Source organism: Lissotriton helveticus, chromosome 3_2 (assembly GCF_964261635.1).
Source record: "Lissotriton helveticus chromosome 3_2, aLisHel1.1, whole genome shotgun sequence".
Classification (NCBI taxonomy): Eukaryota; Metazoa; Chordata; class Amphibia; order Caudata; family Salamandridae; genus Lissotriton; species Lissotriton helveticus.
This window is the reverse complement of record NC_136062.1, coordinates 471,520,149-471,541,419: the sequence shown is the minus strand read 5'-3', so window position 1 is coordinate 471,541,419 and position 21,271 is coordinate 471,520,149.

Genomic DNA, 21,271 nt, shown 5'->3' with positions numbered 1-21,271 from the left:
GAGTTTTACATTTACAAAGGGTACTGTGAGTCGTCAACATGGTACTACACAGGTATTTTGCTGAGAGACGATCATGGCTAAACATTTCCTTTCTATCGATGCATCCTGCTTTTCAACTACTACGGGGTTTATTTTCGATGATTTCTTTACCTTGGACTAGTCTGTTAACCTTGTAAAACATCATTCTGGATCCTACGTAACCTTTTACAGCCCGATTACTTAATTAGGAAGGACAGGGGTTTTATGGGAAACAACCAGGGACATAGGAAACTTGTGGTAAGGGCATAAATCGACCCATCTCTCACAACCGGAAATGAGGGGTAGTTTCATAATTCCAGTTTTTGGGCGGCTGATACAGGGGAGGTAACAGGGGTGATCATTTTTCCGGTTTGGGTATTGCGACAATTCGGGGAGGGGAGGGTCGCGTATTCTGAGGTCCTTGTTTTATACCATAGGAGCCGTTGACATGTAGTTCCCTTATTTCGGGTCAGATTAGGGAACCTCTGTCGTCTTACCTGTCCTTTCCCTTACGGCCCAACCTCGGTTCATTGACTTCTAGCGGAAAAGGAGAGGTAATGACGCGGCCTCAGGGTGATTGTATTAAAGACAAGTTTTTGTGCAAATACTGACGGTATTTGAAGCCAATTAGGTGGTGTGCTAGGGGTGGCAGTCTGCCAATTTCGGGGCTAATCACTCGGGAAGAGTGGGAGTGCAAAAATAGAGGGAGAGAGAGAGAGAGAGAGAGAGAGAGAGAGAGAGAGAGAGAGAGAGAGAGAGAGCGCAACGGCAGGCTAAATAGTACACGTGCAACAGAGAGGGTGGCAGTGTATTCAAGAAAGGCTATTTAGTGCATTACACAGTAAAGGGCATTCACGGGTCTGCGTTAGAATCTTGTAATCATGCAGTTTGAGCATTAGACAGGGTAGAGGGGACGTGCCTTGAGAAAAAGGAAAGAAGAAAGGAGGTACCATTTTGTCGCACTTTCTCGCATTCTCGGTCCTTCGACCAGTTGGGTCAACGCCTCAGTCACACACACACATTTCCTCATAGTTTCGCATCATACGTGACATGGGTTCATTCGTCCGGTCTGGTTTAAGGGTGATCACTTTTTATCAGGTTGTGCTAATTTTTCGGGTTTGTTCGATACGTGAGTAGTTTGCAGGCGTGCTTAGACACCACCTTGCGGCGCTAGTCCGCTTCGTGTATTAGACATGGCAAGGCTTCAGATCTTCGCCACACCTCGGCTGTAATCTCTGATGTAACCTGCAGAGGGAGGAAAAAAGGGGGTGGGGGAGACAGCATTCGCGCATATTCAAATACATGGATTCATAAGTCCTTTACTTACCTCTTACTCGTCTTTCCTCCTCGGGGCAGGGTCCCCGGGGATATGGTTTCTGGAGTCGAGGGGGGTAGTGTGTCCATATAGGTCGTGTGCGGGGAAACGTAAAAAGGAAACCAGAGGTGCTTAGTGTGAGGTATCTAGTCAAAGGATGTATCTCACTATCGGGATCCTTAAACCTCTTTCAACGCTGTGGCGTTCTAAGGTTCTTCGGTTCTTGGGTCAGCTCCGTTCCCTGATACTTTGGAACGTTGTACTTTATAACATTTACATTATTTCATTTCACCCTCCTTTTACATTCCCTCATTTACACCGTTCGTTTTACCCATCCTTGGAAGTCAAGGTCTTCCTCTACGCGAGAGTTCATGGGTCAGTCGCGTACTTTGAAGGCGGAGTGCCGTGTTGTCGATCCGATCCGTCCTCCAGGGCTGGGCAACCATCTTCTTTTAACCTTAAAGAGAGAGCAGAGTAGGGTGCACAGAAAAGAACTTTCCCACCGATCCCACATTTTTAAAATAAAGCATGCAATACCCGTCCATAGTTTCAAAAACTTTATTTTGCAAAATCATTTCAGCATGTGGATTATGAGGGGGCGGTCGTATTTGGCCGGTCGTGGCAATGGCTAAAGTGCGTACAGTGGGGGGTGTCGTTTTGCAGCAATAAAAAACATCGGAAAGTTTTACTCATTCATTTGCAAGAAACTAAAACGTCTATTAATTGGCTGGGGGTTCGGGGGCATTTATTTTCATAATTTAGAAGCATAATCATAATAGTTGTAATCAGATTTCCTATATGCATACCGTACGTGTGCGTCGTAAATGAGGTTTACATCAGTTATAAAAATATAATACATTGTACATTTGTAATCAACATTTGTAACGGGGATCCTTTCGTACTGTTCGTCGAGTGAGTTCTCCTTGTCTTTTCTAGCCAAGTGTACAAAGGATCATATAAAATCTCAGAACATCAAGTTTATATTAGTGCGAAGGAACACCACGAGGTGTTCGTAAGTTCCGATTGATACCAGCGCCATTTTGGGCGGGGCCGGCTCAGTCCGGAAGCAGCATCAGGGGGAAATGTTTCCCATTACTGGCAGTTTGGACCAGAGTCCTTTTCGGCAGTTCTAGAATTCATGCTAACAGAAGGAGTGGCAATGTCATGTTTGTTTCGTTGGCGATCAAGGCAGCCGTCCCTTACCGGAAGCCTGCAAAGGCCGAAGGTTCCGCCGGGGACCTTTGTAGGATCTTCAAGGCTGCGGAGATGCTGTCGGAGATGGGGGCTCGTGCTCCAGGGGGCAAATGTTCGAGTTATATTGCTGGTCAAAGTTACTCTAGTGGCCGGGGCCCGCCTTCCAGCGGACCCAGACGCCATTTTGAGGCCCTACAGGGGCCACTCTCGTCGAGTTTGCAAGAGTGGGAGAGATCCTTCGGAGTGAAAGGAAGAGGTCCCTGTTGTGTGAAAGCGGGACGTTCAGCTGGGGTGCAGCTGTGATGCCCCCACCTGGGGGGGGGGGGCGAGGGAGACTCGTCCGCATCGTCTCCTTCTCCCGGTGCACTCCATGCCGCTCCTTTTCATCGCCCCGCATGAAGGTCTCTCCTCATCCGGTGTTCCCCAAGTCCTGTGCTCAGTGCTGTGGGAGTATGGCCACCTGTGGCGCGCATTCGGCGCGGCACGAGTATCAGTGCAGTCATTGCAGGTTCGGTGTTCCGAAAATATGGCCACCATTGCACGTTCGGTGCTGCGCAAGTACTGGGGTGCCACCATGGTGTGTTCGGTGCTGTGGAAGTATTGGCACCATCGCCTGACTGGGGGTGTTCGGCGTCAGGCCGGGGGCTGGGAGACCTCCTATCGGTGGAGGTGGGAGAGGCTCGTCCGCGTCGCCTCTCCCTCCCAGCCCAACTTGGACAAATTGTTGTGGAGGTACGTGCAGGACATCCCGCCGTCCAGAGCTGCTGCGGCTGTTACGGAAGGGAAAAGGAAGAGGTGCCTCGTTCTTCTCTGGACATGTGGCGGGACTACTTAAGTCTATCCAGGCCCGTTGCGGCTGGCCGAGGAGACATGTGGCGGGACTACCTACAACTGCCCGGGCTGCTGGCTCCTGCCTCTCCTCCGGCTCCCCCATACGTTAAGATTTCCTGACCAAGAGTTGGCGGCCAGGCCCGCCTTATATGGGTTGCCGTTGGTTGGGCGTAGCCGTAACCCTGCCCTACTTTGGAAGGTTCCAGAATGGGGGGGGGCGAATGTTCTGTTTGACTTTCATTTTCTACAGTTTACCGTTATTATTCCTTGTTTGTTGTGCTAAATTAAAAGTTCAAGTTCATTAATGGTCTACGGATTTTGTTTTACCATTTCTTTCTTTCCAGGTTGCTTTTATGCTAAGTTTCTGCTAACAGAGGTTGAGTAACACGGAAACACGTGTAGAGGGATGACGCAGATTTGTACATTACATACACACAAACTCAGACGGGGGACAGTACAAGTACGACATACAAAGACTCAAGACGAATATAAAACAGTTATTGGTCATAATTATCTCTTTCCGTCTGTGAATTTGAAACGAGGCTGGGTTCCCGTCTTGACGTTGCCCGACCTAGGAGAACTTGAGCATGCCGCTGAAATTGTCCTGGCGGAATCTGTGCCATCGGGCATAATCAAACGTGGTGGTTCTGTCTAGTCTGTCTATGTAAGTCGGGTTCTTCTTTGTCTCGCGCTTTTTCTCGCACTGCCGGTCTGTCGTTCCTGTCGGCCCTTTGCCTTTACTCACGCTCAGTAGAGTCGGGCATTGGGCTTTCCAGTGTCCGACATACCTACAAAAAGCGCATTGGTCTGGCCCTAAGTCTGGTCGTCTTTTGCATAGTGTCGGGGGATAAGTTGTGGGTAGCGGTGTCCTGGGGTTGTCCTGTCGGTATATTTCTCTACTTGGTTTGTCCTCGTCTTTTCTCTGTCGTTGCATAGCCTCTCTGCGCCACATACCGAGACTGTCGAGCATAATTGGCGTTGTCTTATTATTTCGAAGGGCTATTTCTAACGTTTCTATTTTATCAAGGTCAAAGGATCCTGCCAGTGGCCACTGTTTGTCTTGACTCTCTTCGGTATACCTGTGCCACAATTTATTATAGGCTATGGTGACTAATCCATAGTTTATGAACATGTCCTTATTAGGGGTGCCTTCTAGTGGAGCTATATGGTCCACCTCTAATACACGGTCCGGGCTAAACAGGCTATTAATCAGTGGGGAGAAGACAGACATGACGGCTCGTAACGAGGGACTAAAAAGTCAGCACTGCCTATCTTATCACTAGGTGCAAAGACTGGACAGAATATTTCTATTCAACGTTGTTTGCAGGCAGTGAATACCTCATGGATCAAAAAATAACAAAAAGACCAATAAATAACAATGGGGAGAATGAGTAGGTCCGCAAAGATCTGCGTTACCTACCCTTTTCACTATCTGCAAAAAGGGTGGTCTCTTCCCTGTTTGCAGACAGGGAATCTCCAGGAAACAATAGTTTTGCGAACAACAGTTCAGTTTCAAGTAATTATTGAGTGGGGGAGAAAAAGTAAGCACGGCTGCTGCCCTACCTATCCTCCACTGCTTGCAAAGAGAGAGCCCGTTGTTTCTCCGTTTGTAGACAGTGAATCTCCAAATAAATAAAAAGCAATACTAGTATTTTTAAATAATCAAACAATCAAGCAATCATTTCGCAACTTGTCGTGATTACACGACCTTACCTGGACCATGTGGACAGTTTCTTGTCTTCCGAATCCAGCGCCCGATCGTCCTCTTTTTCTCGTATTTCTCACGGCACTCCTGATGGTCCCCAGTCAGGACCGTAGATCACTCGAGAGAGGTCTGTTCGGAACTAGTGAAGTTCGGATGATCGGCTGCCAGACGAGGGTCTATTGGGCAAGAGCTCTCCCGATCGTTGCAGTCGTTCACTCTGTCGTCGGGACCTCTCCCACTGGATCCACGAGTCGCTGATGGGCCCCACGTTGGGCGCCAATTGTTAAAACCTGTGTCGGGTCGGGGACAATCGATATTTGCCCGGCGGTATTGCCTCTGTGACCCTCTAGTTATTTAATCAATGAAGAGGCAGGCGCTGGAGACTGGAAAGCAGGAAACAAGGTTTTTATTCTCTCCGGAGGAGAACACAACAAAACCGGCAGAAGGTATCGTTCTGAGGTGCTCTGGATACATTTCTGAGGCCTGGCCTCTTATACACTGTTTTATGACTTTATTGTAGATTACACATTCATGTTAAAGCTTTGATGTATGGAAAAGACATTCCCGGAACTCCCCTTTGGGCCCGTTCCCACACACATTTACAGTTGAAGTCCCCACCCTAGTCACAACAGGTGATGAGTATCACGCAGCTGGATATTCCGCCGATTCACGGAATGTGGGGGGTTTGATCGGATCTCATGGAGTGGGGGCTTTGATCAACCCGGGGATCCTTTTGATGGGGGAAACTTTCTATTGTACGGGGAGGGGCAAGGAATGGTATCGGCAGAGCTGGGTGTCGGCCTGGGAACGGGGAAGACAAAACGGGCACACGGGGAAGAAGGGGGTTTGCATCTAAGGGCCGGAGATCATGAAAGGGAAGCAGGGGGGTGTCGCGCTGGGAACAGGATGAGGGCCTGGGGCAGAGCAGCGCCGAAGAGGGGTTTATGACTCAAGGCAGGTGCAAGCAGGGGGTGGTCAGCGTGCAGGCTTAGTGAAGGCGAAGGGCTATGTCAGGGGCCAGCGGCATGCAAAAGGGTTCGTTCTGATCGGGGCATCTTAAAAATGGCGGGCGCGCACGACAAAAGTGTGGCATCAGGGGAAGAGGCAAGATGGCGCAGATAATGTTCACCAAAACGTACTAATTTTCAACAACCCCACCCCACGCTTTAGGAACTACCGCGAGGGTGGAGTTCTTGAAGGGTCTCCTCTGTCTGCAACTCTGCAGACAAAGGCTCAGCTCATAATTAATGTGAAAAGGTGAGTGAGTAAATAAGTAAAGGGATGGGTGGAAGGCTGGCAGGATGGAGGAGTGAAAGAGTGGATGATGGGCGAGTGAATGGGTGGATGATGTGCGAGTAAATTGGTGGATGGATGAGTGAAATGATGGATGAATTGATAAGTTAAAGGGTGAGAGGATGGATGGATGAGTGAAAGGGTGGGTGTAAGGCTGAATGAGTGAGTGAAAGTGTGGATAGATGGACAAAAAGATGGATAGATGAATGAAGTGAAAGGGTGGATGGATGGGAGAAAGGATGGATGGATGAGTGAAAGGAAGGATGAGTGATAGGTTCAATGGATAGATTCACGAGTGGATGAGTAGATGGATGGGGTGGATGAAAGGATGGATGGCTAAGTGAAAGGGAGATGGACAGAGAAAGGGAGGATGGTGGATGGATGACTGAAAGGGTGGAAGGATGAGTGACTGGGGGATGAATGAGTAAGTGAAAGGATGGCTGGATAGATAAATGACTGGATGGATGAGTGAATGGTTGGATGGGTGGAAGAGTGGATGGATGAGTGTCAGATGTATAGGGAGAAAGGGTGGATGATGGATAATCTATGAGTGAAAGGGTGGATTGAGGGATGGATGAGTGAAATGATGGATGGAAGGATAGATAATGGATAGGTTTGTAAATAGATTAATATGTTTGGATATAGATGGGCACACAGATGGAAGGACGGAATGAATGGTGAAATAATGAATGATGGATGAAAGTATGATTACACCTTGTAAGCCCCATTATCTTATGCAACATTTCCTATGCATTGACTTTCACATTAATATGAGTGATTGTCTCTATATAATATATGTGTGTTGTAACGCACTGCGACACCCTGCCCTACTTATTCGGGATGAGTAGCACTGTAGAAGAAATGAAATACACATGAGAGAGGGTCTATGTGAAGATGAGGGGCGCCATTGGAGCGTGGTAGCAAGGCCGGACTGGCCGGACTGGGCATCGAGCGGTTCCCTGGAAGCTGGAAAGGTGGGTTTGGGGGGGGGTGGGGGTGGGGTTTGTTATCACAAAAAAGAACTGCACATTTGCATAAAGCTGCACGCACACCGAAAAAAATAAACATGAAGTGCGCAATTGTTTTAGCCTACTATAAACTTTTTTTCACTTGTACTTAAGTGGTTGCCTATGTACTTACTTATATACTATTGCACAACGTCCTCTGATGTGTCTGTAAAATATAACTTTTGTCCTGAATTTTGACCTCTTGTCCTGAATTTGTCTCCTTAATTTTGACCCTTTGTCCTGAATTTTTGCACTCACTGTCCTGAATTTGCACCCATGCCAGTTGGTCACCCGATCCGACTCTGTGCATGGGGCTTTGACATGAAGTTGGGGTCACCTCCCCCCACCACCTGTACAGTAGAGCAGTGGTTCCCAAACTTTTGACTCTTGAGGACCCCCATTGAGTCACGACTGGAAGCCGGGGACCCCCAAGCAATTTGTATGAGTTAAATTTCAAATATTAAAACAGTAATTCGAAAAAAATACACACGTGTGCACACAAAACAAGTACTCAAAGTACTAAGGATTTTGGGGCCAGATGTACGACCATTTTATTTAGCGCCTCGCAATTGGCGACACAAGTCGAGTGTCAAATTGCGAGTCTCTAAATGAAATGTACAACAGTGTGTTTAACACTGTTTGGGATTCCCAATGGGGTCGTAAATTGCGAGGTTCATTAATATTAAAGAGCCTCTCGCAATTTGCGAGCCCGTTGGGAATGCCAGCCCTCCCAGGTATGGTGGCCTGCTGGGCTCTGCAGGCCGCCATGTCTGGGACTGCTTTTAAATAAAGCAGTTTTAAAAAGAAAATGCAGTCTGTTTACCATGCATTTTAAAAAAAAGAAAATGAAACGTTTTTGTTTCAGTTTCTAATAGCAGGCAGAGGTCCCTGGGACCACTGCCTGCCCTTAAAAAATAATTGTGCTTGCCTTTGCAAAGGGGAAGGGGTCCCCTGGGGACCCCTTCCCCTTTGCAAATGCATTACCATCTACTTGAAGTAGGTGGTAATTGCGAATGTTTTGCGACCGCCAAACATTTGTACATGGTTTTGAGACTCGCTATTTGGAAGGGAATGCCTCTTCCAAATAGCAAGTTGCGAAACGTATTTAGTGAGTCGCAAACAAATTGCGACTCGCGAAATAGGCAATGTACATGGCCCAATAGGATTTTGCATGCGCAAACGGGTTCGCAAACCTGTTTGCACATATAAATATGGATCGTACATCTGGCCCTTAGTATTTTCTTTTGAAGTAATAGCCCCTCTGTCACATGTATTTAATTTGTTTTATAGCATCCCTCATACCATTGTAGGATGTCAGAGCACTTTACATCACACACATATAGAGACATAGAATCATATATGTAAATCAGTGTGTATATAAAATGTTTAAAGAGTGCTTGGTCTGGAAAAGCACAAACTTAGGATTCAGAACATAACAGTGGCTAGCACTGACTTTAACATTAAAAAGGTATTTCCACCCAAATAAATCTTTTTAGCAGCATCGGGATAATGAATAACTGGGAAAAAACATAAGTTACTAACTGGTACCATGCAGTTTGCAAGCAGCTCTTTGATGACAGTTTATAGGACCCTCTGCTACATTACGACTGTCACTTATAATGAAGTGCACAGTAAAAAAGGAATCTCTGTGACAAAAGCAGTAACCACGAACCTATGCACCTAAAATACTGCTTTTTAAAATGCATGTTACACGTTCTTTGCAGTAGGCACATTAACCCTCTGTGCTACATTAGTTAAGTCAAAGCTGCCACTGAACAAACCTCTCCTCACGCTCCAGCAGGTACATTAATCACTGGCATTCTCTTGACACTTTTATTGTTGCTGGAAAGCTGCTAATTATACAAGAAACTTGTCTGTGCTTTTAAAACTGTTGCCTATGGACCCCCTGGGAATGTGTCACGGACCCCAGTTTGGGAAACACTGCAGTAGAGGGGTTGCGGGCCGGACCCACACATCTGGACTCGCGGCGCGCTGGATAAAATGCGGAGCCCGTCGATATCCGCTCCCGGAGCTCGCGCCTCCTTCCGGGACTCGAGAGCAGGCCCGCCCGCTCCGAGAGTGAGAAAAAGCAATTTACACGGGAAGATTGGCCCTGGGGACGGGAGATGAGAGCGGCTGATCCCCCGGTGCCCGGGCGAAGGCACGGCTCAGATGCAATCTCCGCGGATGGAGGCACCCCTGGGGGAGAAGAGGGGGTGGAGGGGTGGCGGATTAGGGCGCAGGCATTTCCAGAAGAAATGAGGTTTCATGAAATAGAGTTTGAGGGGGGAGTGTTGCCCCCACGCGCAATGTAGGGGAAAATGAAAGTCAGGCGAACCTCCCCACAGACCCGCCCCAAAGCCCCTCCACCCCCTTCGGATACTTCGAAGCCTATTCCGTGTAATCTACAGTCCGTTATTACTGTCCTGGTCTCCCTTCCATTATAGAAAAATCTACTGTTCATGACTATGGAAGTGTCTTCTTCCCAGTGTGGTTTTAGAGTCTGCCATTTATTGCAGTAATATCCTTCTACCTGTGTTTGGGACTCGTGTGTAACATGCACTCGTCTCTTTTCTCTTGTAACACACTGTTTGCTCCTCTTATATTTTGTTTGCTTTCGATACTAGCACAAGTGCCACCAGTGCCTTCGTAACGTTTGTTCTTGTGTTTGAGTGCCCTCCATATATTGCAGTATTATACCGCTATGTTTACTTTCTACGCTTTTGTAACCTGGACGTCCTCACTTTTTCCTCCTGTAATGCACCGTTTGCTCCTCTTGTATTTTGTTGCTCCACGATTGTCACTTTTGCTTCATTTAATGTAACGTTTGCTTTTGTATTTTGTTCACCTGTAATGTTCTCATGTATCAGTTCTGTTCCGATTGTGAAGCGCTCTGACACCTTCGGGTATAGTCCGCGCTATATAAAAACGCACAAATAAATAAATAAATAAGGAGCTGCCCTGTGACACTGGAAGCTTCTCTGGCCCTTTAATGCTGAGCACGCACGTGTGCGAGACCATCTGGGGCAGCGCTGAAGCTAGAATCCGTCGGGAAGAAGCGGACTCTCATTGTGATCTTGAGCAAATCAGCGCCCCTTAGGCCATGGATAGCGCCGAACAACCCTGACGGAAGCGCATGGGTCGCAGCTGGGGGTCTGGGACGCTGTGGTTCGGATTCTTAGGACCAGGCAAATCCATGGACACAACTCTTCAAGTTCTCAAATGCAATGTCTTTCCATTCTGCTGCATGAGGCGCTGCGCTCCGTTTCAAGGCGCTTTAGTGAAACAGTCGACCTCTAGCCGCTGTGCGCGCATGCAGAGTCTAGGATCCGGAGGTGAACCACGGGCTCAGGGCTCGCTTTCGGGAGATAACCTCACAGCGTCACCCCTTCCCCAGCCAATCCTAAACCCGGATTCTGCCTTAGGACCAGCCTCTGCTTCAGAACACACATGGTGTGGAACCGGCCGTGGCTGCGCCGCGGGCACCACATGGCCCTGCCCCACGGAGGGACCTTGACAGCAGGCTCCAAGCACAGGCCCTGCACACCATGACGGGGCAGCCCCACACCTCACACCGGATGTATGACGTTATAACGCATACTTTTACAACGCCTACCTTTACAACGAAATTTTTACAACGCAATAACTATTATAACGCATACATTTACAACGTAATTTTTTACAACGCATATACTTTTACAACGCATACCATTACAACGTAAGTATTGGTAAGTATATAATAATTGTTTTAATGTAATATAATTAAAATTAATATAATTTAATTTAATTTCATTTAATTAATTTATTGTAATTTTTTTTTTACCCTGTACCCCTGTACCCCAAAAACCCAAAACTGATCCTGAACCCTAAAAATACCCCTTTACCCAAAAACCCAAAACTGACCCTGAATCCTAAAAATACCCCTTTACCCAAAAACCCAAAACTGACCCTGAACCCTAAAAATACCCTTTTACCCAAAAACCCAAAACTGACCCTGAACCCTAAAAATACCCCTTTACCCAAAAACCAAAAACTGACCCTGAACCCTAAAAATACCCCTTTACCCAAAAACCCAAAACTGACCCTGAACCCTAAAAATACCCCTTTACCCAAAAACCCAAAACTGACCCTGAATCCTAAAAATACCCCTTTACCCAAAAACCCAAAACTGACCCTAAACCCTAAAAATACCCCTTTACCCAAAAACCCAAAACTGACCCTGAACCCTAAAAATACCCCTGTACCCAAAAACCCAAAACTGACCCTGAATCCTAAAAATACCCCTTTACCCAAAAACCCAAAACTGACCCTGAACCCTAAAAATACCCCTTTACTCAAAAACCCAAAACTGACCCTGAACCCTAAAAATACCCCTTTACCCAAAAACCAAACATATAACATTTTAAATATAATTATATACTTACCAATACTTACGTTGTAATGGTATGCGTTGTAAAAGTATCTGCGTTGTAAAAACATGCGTTGTAAATGTATGCGTTGTAATAGTTTTTGTGTTGTAAAAGTTTTGTTGTAATGGTAGTGCGTTGTAAAAGTTGCGTTGTAAACGTTACATACCCCTCACACCCGTTAAGGGTGTCATGTGTGGGGCAGCACGGTTTACCAAGGGGTTGAAGAAACATGACCCGATCAACCCGCCCCCTCGAGTGAACGTCTAATATTACTTCGAATAATCTCTGTGACACCCTCCCATTTCTCCTATGTGAGGTCCTACTTTTAACTAAAAGAAACATTTTTATGGATGTGCTTGAAACAAACGTTTCTCTGACAATGTCTACAATAGACTCTCACACATCAGCCACATTGAAAATAAATTCCAGGTAAATGGTATTTAAAACAACATGTTTAAGAATAATTCAAGGTCGTCTGGGCCACACTCCACCAGCCCCCCAAAAAGGCTTGAGCCCTGGGCCAGAGCCCACTTTGCCCATGCCTTTAAACGTGTCTGGTAACATCCCCTTCCTAAAATGGGTTCAATGTTTTAAAGAGTGGACGCGACTGAGCTCCCTGTTAGCATGTTGTAACTACAAGCACGTGCTGTGTGATGCGCGTGCACCAGAGATGGACTCCATCTCAATGTACCACATAGCAGGGTGAAGCCTGACTTCAAGCTGCACTTTGCTCTGTCACACCCCTGACCAGTCTCTGGCCTATCAGTTCTTGCCCTGATTATTGCACTGAGCTTCCAGCCTAGGGGCATAGCTTCAGGGGGGTGTTTGGTAGTTAGGGCTGGTGTGGGGCAGAGTGGAGTGGAGGGGCGGGTGGGGGGGACAACATAAAAAAACAACAACAAAAAGCTTCCCTGAATGCCCGCCGCATCGCCTCATCTCCGCTCTTCTGGCTCCACTGCAGGCTCAGGCTCCCAGAGAGCCCTGAGGCCATCCTAACCATGAGAGCAGCCTCGTGATTGGCCTGAGCAGCCTGGATTTGTGCTCCCAGAGAGACTGGGAGCCTGTGCCTGCCGTCTCCAACCCAACAACGCAGCTCAGTATAGAGTCAGCTTCAGTGCGTATCTCGGTTTGGGCATCCTGAGACGACCAGCCAAATCCACATGCATACTGACAACAGTGCACCTACCACTCCACATCGCGCCTGACATCCCCAAGGCCCCGCCCCCTAGACTTGACGCTATGAGGAAAAATAAAATGATAATAAACATGCTTTAATATCTTTTTACTTTGCAAGTTTTGCAGTTACTGCTTCTGGCAGGGGGGGTGACGCTCCTCCTCCATAGCAGAGGAACCGCCACTGGTGTTTGGGGTGCCGCACCACCCTAATAAATGTATTTTCTGCTAAATAGCTGGGTATGGGTCTGGTGAGGTGTACACTCACAGACAAAAAGCACACACACTTTCTCCCTCTCTTGGTTTTGGAAGTCTTAAAAATTGTTAGTTATTTTGACAAAATATTGGGATTTCTCTCACTTAGTGCCCGTACCAATCCACATTCCTCTCCCTTTTTATAGGCCCCTCTCATGTGCCCTGCTTGTCATATATATTTTATTACTGGAAAATCTAAAGCTCAGGCCCCCCACAACCTCACTGACCAAACCACCCCCTAGATGCAAAAGTGTGAACTGCTGTCCTGCCACTCCCTGGGCCACTGACCAAGCCACCCCCCTGGATGCATAAGTGTGAACTGCTGTCCTGCCACTCCCTGGGCTACTGACCAAGCCACCCCCCTGGATGCATAGGTGTGAACTGCTGTCCTGCCACTCCTTGGGCTACTGACCAAGCCACCCCCCTGGATGCATAAGTGTGAACTGCTGTCCTGCCACTCCTTGGGCTACTGACCAAGCCACCCCCCTGGATGCATAAGTGTGAACTGCTGTCCTGCCACTCCTTGGGCTACTGACCAAGCCACCCCCCTGGATGCATAAGTGTGAACTGCTGTCCTGCCACTCCTTGGGCTACTGACCAAGCCACCCCCCTGGATGCATAAGTGTGACTGCTGTCCTGCCACTCCCTGGGCTACTGACCAAGCCACCCCCCTGGATGCATACGTCTGAACTGCTGGCCTGCCACTCCCTGGGCTACTGACCAAGCCACCCCCCTGGATGCATAAGTGTGAACTGCTGTCCTGCCACTCCTTGGGCTACTGACCAAGCCACCCCCCTGGATGCATAAGTGTGACTGCTGTCCTGCCACTCCCTGGGCTACTGACCAAGCCACCCCCCTGGATGCATAAGTGTGACTGCTGTCCTGCCACTCCCTGGGCTACTGACCAAGCCACCCCCCTGGATGCATAAGTCTGAACTGCTGGCCTGCCACTCCCTGGGCTACTCACCAAGCCACCCCCCTGGATGCATAAGTCTGAACTGCTGGCCTGCCACTCCCTGGGCTACTCACCAAGCCACCCCCCTGGATGCATAAGTCTGAACTGCTGGCCTGCCACTCCCTGGGCTACTCACCAAGCTAGCCCCCTGGATGCATAAGTGTGAACTGCTGTCCTGCCTCTCCCTGGGCTACTAACCAAGCCACGCCCCTGGATGCATAGGTGTGAACTGCTGTCCTGCCACGCCCTGGGCTCCAACCTGAGAGCATGCCCACTGTCAGTGCCCCTCTGCCACTGGGTGTCCTGATGTATCAGTGGAGTAACACAAAATGATGCCCCCCTGCAGAATGTGATGAGGGGCACTTGGATCTCCCATGTCTCACAGATCTTCATTGGTCTTTGTCTGAAGGTGGCCACCAGAAGGGGCTTAGGGGCCACTGAAGGGTTGGGGGCCCCGCTGTGCCACAGGGGCAGCTGGGGCCCACGTTACCCTCCTGCTTTGGATCCTCCTCTGTGCACACCGGAGCACTGATAAACCCGTATGTGCGACGCCAGCACCAGGCATGTAGAGTCACTCACTGTGGACAAATCTCAGCTTCCCCACACCTTGGAGGCCAGTCACTTATCCTTGGATAAAACACCTGATCATTTTATTTATTTATTATTTAAGCTTGTAGAGCACGACAGCTACCCGTAGGGGTCTCCCGGCGCTAAGATACTGCAGCTAACAAGAGATGGTTGGCCAAGTAGTTATAGATCGAAAAGCCAGGTCTTAACGGCTTTACGAAAACATATGATGCTGTCCTCAGACCGGATGGCCAGAGGAAGGGAGTTCCATAACTTGGGCCCTAAGTAAGAGAAGGAGTGACCTCCCATTCTGGAGAGCTTGATCCTGGGAACTGAGAAAAGGCATTGAAAGGAAGAACGGAGGGAACGGGAAGGAAAATAAGGTTTTACTAAGGTCTGTAGATAACTCGGAGCCACCTTATGCCTGATCTTATGCATGTAGGTGAGAGCCTTAAACTTCACTCGGTTTTCAACCTTCGACCAGTGAAGATCACGAAGGTGGTTGCATATGTGGTCGGTGTTGCGGCAACCGCTGAGAAGGCGCGCTGCAGCGTTTTGGACTAGTTGCAAGCGTCGAGTGACAGCCTTGGTCGCCCCCAGGTAGAGTATGTTGCCATAGTCAAACCTGGAGGTGACCAAGGCACTCACCACCGTCCTTCTTTTGTCATCAGGCAGCATCCACGGGATCTTGGGAAGCCAACGTATAATGGTGAAACACATGGCAGATACTTTACTAACTTGACATTGCATTGTCAGGCCCCTGTCAATGACAACGCCTAAGTTTCGTACCTGCTCCACTGGTACAGGAAGGGGACCTAGGTTTGCTGGCCAGTGTCTCGAGGTCCACAGGTTAGGCTTCTGTCCTAGGACAAGGACCTCCGTCTTCTCGCCATTCAGTTTGAGGAGGTTGTGATTCATCCATTTTGCTATTTCACCAAGACCAAACTGAAGGCGGGAGGAGGAGGCCTCGCCGCAGTTCGTAAGCGAAAAGATAACCTGGGAGTCGTCGGCATATGTGAATAGCGTGAGACCGACATCATCAGCTATATGAGCTAGGGGGGTAACATATAGATTAAAGAGTAGGGGACTGAGGATAGAACCCTGAGGGACACCATGGTACTGTGAATAGGTATTGGAAGTGGCAGATCAGGAAATAATTTGAAGGGTGCGTTTGGAAAGAAAGGAGGCCAGCCAGTCCAAAGCTAGTCCTTCCACGCCCATGGTGGCTAAGGCGTCAAGAAGGATTTTGTGAGAGATGGTATCAAACGCTGGGCTGAGATCAAGTAGTATCAGCGCGGCCGTTTCACCTTTGTCGAGCAGTGACCGTAGGTTTTCAGTAACACCTAAGAGAGTGGTCTCCGTCGAAAAGCCCCGCCGGAAACCTGACTGTGAGGGATGGAGTAAGTTGTTGGAGGTCACATGCTGAGTAAGATGAAAATGGATGTGACGCTCCAGGACCTTGGAAAAAACAGGTAACAATGAGATGGGGCGGTAGTTGACAAGAAGTTCGGGATCAGCGATTGGCTTTTTTAAAAGTGGCGTGACCATAGCATGTTTCCAGATAGCGGGGACCGTGGCAGTCTTTAGTGATAAGTTAAGGATGGAACACATTTTAAACAAGTGCAGGGGGTCAAGGGCCCCAAGTACAGAAATAGGGAGGGGATCCAGAGGGGAGACAGATTTTACATTACAGAGCAATTCCTGAAAACCCTCAGGCTGTAATTCAGGCTAAGCTAAAAGCGGGTGGGGAAAGGAGGTCTCGGGTCGGGGTGCTTTTACTGCTAGAGTGGGTTGGCCTATGGTCTTGTTATTAGAATTGCAGGTGGAGATGTCCTGGTGGATCTTCTCCACCTTGCTTAGGAAAAACTGGGCGATTTCGTTGCATTTCCTGTCTGTCAAAGGAGGAGATTTAGCTAAAGTGGAGGAGCCTGCAATATTTTTCACTACGCTGAACAAGACTTTGGAATTATCAATGGCATCTGTTATAGATTTCGTCACAAAGTTGGCCCTAGTAGAGGCTCACGCTTTGTGGTAAGATTTTAAGGTGATTCTATAAGTCTGAGCTGCATGCTGAGAATAGTCTTTGCGCCATACTTGCTCAAGCTTCTTGCACCAAGACTTCTCAGCTTTTAGTGCCTCGGTGTACCATGGGGCGGGCATCTTATGAGGTACATCCTGCTTTAGAGAAGTAGGGAGAACGGTGTCGATGGCATTTTTTAGCCAAAAATCAATCAACATAGCAGAAGTTTCCACATCACCTAGTGTGGACAATTCCAAAGGGAGATGGGAAGCAAGAACTTTATTCAAAGAACCAATATCCAATTTCCTCCATGCCCTGCTCCTTTCCGCATAGTTGCCTCTCTGTAGAGCTGCGGTGGTCAGGGCCGAAATTCTAAATTTCACAAGATAATGATCTGACCAAAGAACGGGCAAGGCCGGAAGGCATTGTAGATCTGGCAGGTTGGAGAAAATGGGGTCTAAGAGATGTCCACCATTGTGTGTGGGACCATGATGATGTAAAATAACGTCCATCGACTGGAGGTCGGTGATCAGGGTTCTAGCTGCACTATTGTTAAGGTCATCCAAATGAATGTTAAGATCACCCACAACTAAAAGAGTACCGACGTTAGGCAGCAGGGAGGCGATAAACTCAGACAGGTGAGTAACCCAGTCAATGACTGGCCCAGGTGAGCGGTAGATAAGAATGCCATTTAAGGAGATCTTTGGATGAAGGACAAGTCTAAACGATGCAGCTTTGCAGTTTTGTAAATTAATACGGTCTAAGAAGCATTGATACATGTTATTAAAAATAATAGCAATGCCCCCACCAATTTTGGCCACCCTATCACACCTGACCATGGCATAGTTAGTCGGAAGTGCTTCTGCGATATCCGGGCCCGAGCCTTCATGGAGCCAAGACTCCGTAACGAAGAGGGCATCCGGTTGTTCATCATTTAAAAGGTCAAAGATCTCACGTCTGTGCTTAGGTACTGAGCGACAGTTCACGCTGAGAAAATTATATGCTGTTTTTGAAACAGTCGGCAGCTGAGGTGTACAACTACGACAGAGTTGAGGGGCTACGAGGGACAGAGAGCAATCTGAGCAAGACTGTGAGGACTTAGTTGCTAGATTGAACGTGGAACAGTCTGCACGGTGATAGGGCCTATAAGCTCGCAATAAACTGGCGCTATAGGTAAGCCTAGGAAATGGCTTGATAATTTTCCAGGGGGCATGGCCCCTGGGCCCGTTTGGGCACGGACGGGCGCAGACGGGCACGCCTTTGGCGCGTCCGCTGCGCGGACAGGAAATCATTGCCATAAATACAAGGAAAAGTAGAGGAGGGGCCCGGGGGAAAGAAGGCGGGGCTGAAGAACCAGCTGGTCCGCAACCCGTCACGTCACCCAAGATGGCGCCGTTCCGATCAGCGTCTCACATCAGCCCCAAAATCGGCTGCGGGACAGCTGTGAGGATCCAGATAGGTTCGAAAGTGCCCCAGATAGTGCAGCAGCTCATTCATTCAGGACCGGACATGTCCTTACTTCATCAATGTATTTATATAAACACGTGTCAGGCAGAGAATCTCTTGCAGCAAACAAATGCTGACATCTATGTTCTTCTCTTCACAGGGACCCACTGCCCGTCCTTCTGTCTGGTCGCCTTCTCTGCACCCCACAGCCCTGTGTGTGAGTGTGCATGCTGGGTCAGAGGGCTTAGTGGACTAATGCGTCCACAGTAGGGGTCTTTGCTTGATCTCGTGGTCACAGGTTCAAATCCTGGTGGGTCCACCCAGCCTACACAAGGAGATGATGGACGGAGCGCTGAAACTTTACATACACTCACCCCAGTCACAGAATCCATCATCATTCTTTAGCTCACTTCGCCACCCCAGTTCAGACACAGCTATATGCAAATCAGTCTTGACCCTGTGCCTCATGGGAACAGTCCAGCCCGCACTGAACTGCCAAGCCATGTCTTCCCTGGACCGTAAACAAGCATCCTAGGAACGGTTTAGGGCTAACAGCCCTTATCAGCCAGGCTAGCTTGAATCCAGTGGCGAAGTGAGCAGGGGACCCACGTCTGGGCATACCCCGCCAATTTAGGGTGAACAAAGAAAAAACAAGGACATGATGTACAGAGCGCTGAAACTTTTCAGACACTCACCCCCAGTCACAGATCTGGGTTGAATCCATCATCATTTTTTAGTCCACTCAGCCTATCATCCTTCTGAGGATGATAAAATGGTAAACAGTCAAAATATCGAGTAAAAAATATCGAATGGACATAATATAGAGTTTAAAATATAGACTGGACAAAATATCGAATGGACAGAATATAGACATCAAAAATATCGTTTTTAAGGTAAGTAATGTAATATCGAATGTTAAAAATATAGAAAGTTAAAATATCGAAGTATATAATATAGGTTATTAAAATTATCGAATTTTTAATAATATCGATTTTTTTAGTGTTTTTTATGTTATTATATGTGTAAAAAGTGTGTATTTATGATATAATTAATTTTAAATAATGAATTTTGTTTTTTTAATTCTTGCGTAATTTAATTCTGTAGCGTGTTGTGGGTTTATAGGGGAATAGGGTGGGTAGTAATTTAATTATAATTAATTAAATATGTAAATGTATTTATTGGCATTCATTTTTAATTAATTGTTAATTAATTTATATTTGGTAATTAATTCAATTTTAATTGGCAAATAATTTTAATTAATTGATTCATTGCGAATTATGTTAATTTTACTCATTTATTTTCTGTAGCGGGTTGTGGGTTTATAGGGGAATAGGGTGGGAAGTAATTTATTTATAATTAATTAAATAATTCTATTTATTTAATTGTATTTAATTTGAATTAATTGTTAATTAATTTTTAATTGTTAATTAATTAATTGTTAATTTGTAATTAATTTGGATTAATAGGTAACTAATAGTAATAATTAATTTTATATTGTAATTTTAATTGATTAATTGGTATCTTATATTAAATTGATAATTACTTTAAATTAATTTTTTATAGATATTAATTTATATATTTTTTAAAAATATATGAAGTATTTACTTTCCCTACTGTTGCACTCTCTGGAGTGGGAATAGCAATTTTTACCCCTACGCTATCCAACGCTTTCCCTACAGTTGCACTCTTTGGAGTGGGGATAGTAATTTTAACCCCTACGCTATCCAACGCTTTCCCTACTGTTGCACTCTTTGGAGTGGGAATAGTAATTTTTACCCCTACGCTATCCAACGCTTTCCCTACTGTTGCACTCACTGGAGTGGGAATAGTAATTTTTACCCCTACCCTATCCAATGATTTCCCTACTGTTGCACCCACTAGAGTTGGAATAGTAATTTTTACCCCTACGCTATCTAACGCTTTCCCTACTGTTGCACCCACTGGAGTGGGAATAGTAATTTTTACCCCTATGATACCCAATGCTTTCCCTACTGTTGCACTCACTGGAGTTGGGATAGTAATTTTTACCCCTACGCTATCCAACGCTTTCCCTACTGTTGCACTCTTTGGAGTTGGAATAGTAATTTTTACCCCTACGCTATCCAACTCTTTCCTTACTGTTGAACTCTTTGGAGTCGGAATAGTAATTTTTACCGCTACGCTATCCAACTCTTTCCCTACTGTTGCTCTCATTGGAGTGGGAATAGTAATTTTAACACTCTTGCTATGCTACGGTAATAATATTGTATATTTTTTAATAATATTATGTTAATATATATATATATATATATGTTTTAAGAAATAAAATTGTATTTTTTTATAACTTAAATTAATTATTTAATAATGTTAAGGTTATTTAAGTATTTTGAAGTATATTTTAGTTATTTCATTTTAATATTTTTTTAATTTTAAATTAATTTTAATAAATTCAATATTTTTACAAAGTACATATTTTTAAACGATATTTTTGATTCGATATTTTTGTACTTACCTGTTTGTAGATAGGACCTCGATATTTTTGTAGTCGATATTTTGGAGTCGATATTTTAAATGCCTATATTTTTGTAGTCGATATTATGTTATCCGATAAAATGTGTACCATTGAGTTGGGTAACAGTAACATCTGTTATTCAGCGCCAAGATTCTTTCTCGGTGAACATGCACTTTACAAATATAAATATTATTTTATACCTCCACATATTGCCCTCTCCAGATTTCCTCTTGCAGATCTCATCAGATGAGCTCCAAGGATCTCTGAAATGCTCTGGACGAGCCTTTTTCATTGGTTGACTTCACTATGAGTGACAGCATTCTGCTCTTTCACTAGGAGTAGATCTGCCAGGGACTACTGTGGCAATGTGGGCTTTTTCATACCAGACACTATTTTTGCTTTTAGTCAGCATGTTTTTAGTGGTGGGATTGTTCTGAAAGCTCCCCCAACACATCTTCCGGGCCAATTACATCTCATCAGATGCATCCTTGCACAAATAATTAACTCTTTTAAAAAAAAAAAAAAACACCTAAAATGGCCATTCATGAGTGGCCTTTGTGCACATGAACATGGATGCAGGGGAATTTATCTT